Genomic DNA, 5,327 nt, shown 5'->3' on the forward strand with positions numbered 1-5,327 from the left:
AGATACTGTAGTGATCTCTACAATAAACCAGTTTAGTGCAGGACGTCCAAAGATATTAACAGGAGGATGTGCAAAACAGACAAACTAATAAGGCTTTATTTAAACATTAAAGATTACTTTACCTGTTAGGCCCCATGCCTGTTTTTCAGGTTTCAGGCTCGAAAATGACATTCCCAGAACAAATGACCATATCTTCCCTTCTAAAAGGGTTAAATTAATAATCTCTTTTCTCAAAGTAATGATAAACCTGTGAGTTGGATGTAGAGAAGTCAGAATCAATATAGATGTTTTTTATTTTAAAGAAAATTCAGATTGAACATGGTAAAAAACTGTAAATTATAGTGTCCGTCCAAAAAATATGTTGTACTTATAGTGAAAACTAACCTTGGATGATGGGTTAGTAGACTAAAAGATTTGGGAATCCAAAGTACAACATATAATAAGTACCCTGTATCAAGATTGATGCAAAACAAGTGATATTTGACCTTTTTAGACAGATTTAGCAAAAAAAACCTCTTCTGGGGCCATTTGGGTGGATTTTCCATATCTCTGGCCCCCCTTGTACGATTTTGACATGTGACATCTCTTTCTGACCGTTAGAGCCAATAGAGAGGCGAAGTCACGCCCATCTAATTCTGGCCCATGGGACCCCGGAAGCGAAACATTTACATTGAATTCAATGGAGAGAGAAAACGTATCTTTTGATCCCGTTTGAATTGTGCCACAAACTACACATATGATGTTTGTCAATCTTAAACAATAAGTTCCATGTCAAAAAAGTCACATTTTGTCGTAAAACTGTTGAAATATAAGACTATGAAAAATACGCGACTACAAAGACTACAAATCCCAAATCCCATTCTGGCTCGCGTAAGTGATGTCACAGGCGATAATGCTCCAAGTGGTTGCGACTCGTAATTAAAGCGAAGAAGAAGAAGAAGATCTCATAATAACTGATGTATTCCCTCCAATAAATAAGAGATTGCTAAAAATAAATTCACTTTTACAAGATGCCTGTGTGCTTTGTACCAGGTTGTAATCACATAAGTGATCATACCACTTTGCTCGTTCTATCGCTTCCCGTCTGATGAAAGGACCAGGAGTCGCTGGATCAGACATATCAGGTAATACACATGTTTTGCATGGAACATAGTCAAGTTAGCTACATAGCTAGTAGCGAGCACGTTAGTTAGCATCACATTACTTAGCCTTGTCATTTGTATTAGCCTTAACATGAAGTAAACCCAAATGTTAAACAGTAAAGAGTAGTCATGATGGTAAGTATTTTGTGAAACATTTGAAGAGGAGCCTATCGCCCCCTCCACCAGGTGCTAAGGGGGCGGGAGGTAGGCTAACGGAACATTAGCATCTGCGATCTTTTCTACTTAATGCTATCTGCTCAAATGGTTAACATTGAACATTAAAAGATCAGGCAGTTCAGGGAGAGTCGAAGGAAGGCAGGCAGGCAGCTTTGCATGACATTTATTTATTTATTTATAGAAGGACCATGCATACAAAAACATTAATCTCAGCAAAGAGAAGAGATGCAATATGCCAGATTATAGCTAATAGCTAATTTCCATCTGTGGTCCATTCTTCTGGACGTCTTTCATTGTGATGATAGTGAGTCAATCTGTTTGTTGGAAAGACAGTAGTTGAATGATTACTGATAGAACATTATTAAAAGAGATAATTATTCAAAGTGTTGTTACTTTAAAGTGTTGTTACTGACCTTTTTATTTTTTATTTTCTTTACCTCACCTGTAACTGCTGAGACCCTGAGGAACATGCACACTGACCTGCTCTGGCAACCTGATTTCCACTGTACGTAATAGTATTTGGTTATGGTATATTATTTATATACATCAAAGGCGCAATGCACCCCCCAGAGACACACATGTATGGAGTGTGATATTTTGCATAGGTCATGGGAAATCATCTTTACGTACTAGAAAACTGTAGGAGCGGCAACTTGTTTTGAAATTGAATTTTTAATATCCGATTATAAAGTTGATCTGTTTTCTTTATTCTTCTCTCTTCCCAGCTCCATCCATCACCATGCTCTGTTCCTGCAGGTCCTGTTTGCTAATCAATGCTCATATTTTTTTACACAATTACAAATAAAGTCAATGTATTGTAGGACATGAAGTTGTGTTTCATTCGGAGTCAATAATAAATTCATTCTGCCTTCATCCATTCTGCCTTCAACTGCACAATGACTGTGGACTGCACCGACATCCATGTAGCTGCCCCCCAGTAAGATGAACCAAGCAAAGAGGGTCACCATCATGCCTAAGGACATCCAGCTAGCCCGCTGCATCCGCGAGAGAGGGCTTAAACTGACCTGAGACCAGCACACCCAAACACAACGGCTCTTTTAAGAGCCACCTACAGTTTCAAAGAGTTGCAATCCTACGTTATTATAATTATTAAACTGGTTCATGTATCACTTAGTTTACTGAACTGTGATGAATGAAAGAAATTAGTGAGGTAGTGGTTTACTGAAGTTACAAAGACATTAATATATGAGTAACAGGTCAGTGTAAACACAAGCTTCTGTCAGATATGGATCATTCAAACTATATACAAATAATATGTAATAAAGTTCTAAAACAAGTATTCGGTATATTCCTTGATAGCTTTTGGAGAAGGTTGTTTTTAAGTTTACTAAAATCTATCGTTTCAACTGTTTCACTTTATAAAAAGGTAACAGGTGAGTAGAGCATCATTGAGTTTCTTATTCTGTCAGTAAATTATCCAAATGAAATGTTTATCATTATTTTATTCAACCCTAAACAAATTGATTGTACCTTTTTAATAATGACCTTACATGGTCGGCAAAGTTAAATTAACTTCAGAAAATCAAATCCGTTGAGAAAAAACTAATAAATGTTTAAAGATAGGAACTTGCCATCCCACTGAAGAACAGTCCGTAGAGATTTGAAGGCGTCGTTGTAGTTCAGTCCAACGTTTAATTTGGATTAATTTCGCCAACAGGCAACTATTTTCATAAAGAATATATATATTTTTCAAAATACTTTATTTACTTTACTTTATTGTCAATCTTACTCAGTTTGTGTTTATAGACAGAGAGATCAAAGACGTTTAAATACAATTATACAATTTACAGATATGTATACAAATATATATATCCTATATACACCATCATGTATAAGGATGGTGTATGATGTAGAAGGGAGTGTGGTAGATAACAAGTAAATATAGAGTTACATACAGATCCATGTTACAGCAAAAGATGGAATAACTAAGAAGCACGCAGTATAATAATAATTACATGCAACAATTAAATAACTGCTCAGCATCTCCACCACAATCCCAATCTGCTGTCTCCTGTTTTCCTCCCCTCTGCATAACACCCCATCACACATACGAAACACAACGCAGAGTCTGAGGGTGTTAAGAGTATGTTTATTTAAATGTCCTCCTCTCTACTGGCCAACACAGGGAGCATATGCTGGGTGTAGAATCGCCTCCGCGATGGTCATGTTCATGTCACCAAAATCCTTGAATCTACACACAGCAAATAAACTCAAATGACACAACGAGATGTAAAAGGAGATCACACATGTACAGTATAGACTATACTGTATAGTCGATATAAAACTGGCCGCTTCAATCTGAAGAGCAACTAAAACAAAACACGGGAGTGTACCTTGTTCTTGTAAACACTAATGTAATCCACAGCATACACAGAGACCACAAAGTTCTTAAGGAGAAAACGAGTTACTAAAACAAAACACGGTGGCCTCTCTTGCAGGAGAGCGGAGAAATATCGCTGCTCTGATATCAAGCAACGGAAAAGCTGTTTTATTGCTTATGGATTATCAGAACATTTCAAAGGGGACGCAGTCACATTGGATTAACTATGGATTAACTACACCATCGTTTTTTTATCGTTTTAATGCCATTGAAGACCAGTTTAGACAAGACAAAGACGAAGGTAAGTCATGTTAGCGTTGTGGGCTACCGAGTGCCACTTGTTTTGATGTATGTTTTTGTTGATAACGTCGAGTTTGTATCTTTCAGTGTTGAGGTGGGCACCGTTAGATTCTGTGTCTCCTTGCGATCATAAACGATGTGGATGTGCACCTAGGATAAGTAATAAGGGAGCTAGGAATGATTATCGGTGCAGTAATAGGTTAGCATTTTTCGCTCAGGGGTCATTTAGATGCTTCTTATGAGACTTGTGTTTTGTTTTGGTAAAAATGGTTTGTATCGTCAGTTAGCTGAGATTATTCCCGTTAATCTGGTATAACACATTAATAGGTTCTTAAATATTAAGATCCCCTGAGACACAGTGTTGTGAGAAAAAAAAACAAGGGTACCCGCCGGCGGGGACCTTGGGGCTTAACAGGTTGGTCTTCTTTTGAATAAGAAAAAAACGTTGGGGTTATCCACAGATAAATATGAAGTCTGACAAAGTACTTAACGTCCAATATATTGCATAGTTTATTTTGGCACTTGACAATCACCTTCCCTGAATTTGAGTCAGGTGTAACTAAAGTCTGATTTAAGGGTTGTTTATATTTCACATCATTAATCAGACTCTGCAAAGTAACTAACATACATGTAGTGGAGTAAAAATACCAGGTTAACCTCTGAATTGTAGTGGAGTAGAACAAAGTAGTATGCTGCTGTAACAAAACATTTCCCAACTTGGGATCAATAAATATGCCTCTGAACCTTGACAAGTGCATGTTTCAGGCTTATCAATAAACAACAGGAGGGGTCACAGACATAAGACCAGCTGTTAAATAAAGCTCTTCTGACCTTAGGTGTCATGTGGGTTAGGGCTGTGCGATTATGGCAAAAATCATAATTACGATTATTTTGACGATTATTCATTAACCATTTATAGAACTTTAAAAAAAAAAATATTTTACCAATAAATAAGATCAACAAATATTTTGTAGCGCACTTCCAAAACCATACTAAACATATATTAATATGATAAATACAAATAAATTAGACCAAAATAAATGAAATCAAATGTGTTGCAGTGCACTGTCATAACCTACTGAAAACCCCTTAACATATAGCCAACATTTTGGTAAAACATATTCAACATATTCCACTCAGTTAAACGTTGAAGGCTGGCCAACCGTTATGGTCCAGAAGTAACAGGAAATAAAGGTTGAACTACAATTTAAGACCAAATAAAAATGTTTTGGCCACCATGGCAAATGCTGGTAGGGCTGCTCATGTCATCTCTTAAAGATTTTTTGCAAGAAACATCAGCCTGTTTACATGGTCTGGTTTCAGAGATGAGCGCAGACAGTTGACAATATTGCCACCTGTACTGAAGA

General features: G+C 36.9%; 1 long non-coding RNA gene across 1 annotated transcript; it reads left to right on the forward strand.

The window, feature by feature from the left end:
• The first annotated feature begins 1,769 nt into the window (after window positions 1–1,769).
• Window positions 1,770–2,298, forward strand: LOC139434927 (uncharacterized). Its single transcript, XR_011644218.1, has 3 exons — window positions 1,770–1,824; window positions 2,045–2,075; window positions 2,247–2,298. It is a non-coding gene; the product is annotated as an uncharacterized lncRNA (long non-coding RNA).
• Window positions 2,299–5,327: the final 3,029 nt, after the last annotated feature.

The sequence above is a fragment of the Pseudochaenichthys georgianus genome, chromosome 13 (assembly GCF_902827115.2).
Source record: "Pseudochaenichthys georgianus chromosome 13, fPseGeo1.2, whole genome shotgun sequence".
Classification (NCBI taxonomy): domain Eukaryota; kingdom Metazoa; phylum Chordata; class Actinopteri; order Perciformes; family Channichthyidae; genus Pseudochaenichthys; species Pseudochaenichthys georgianus.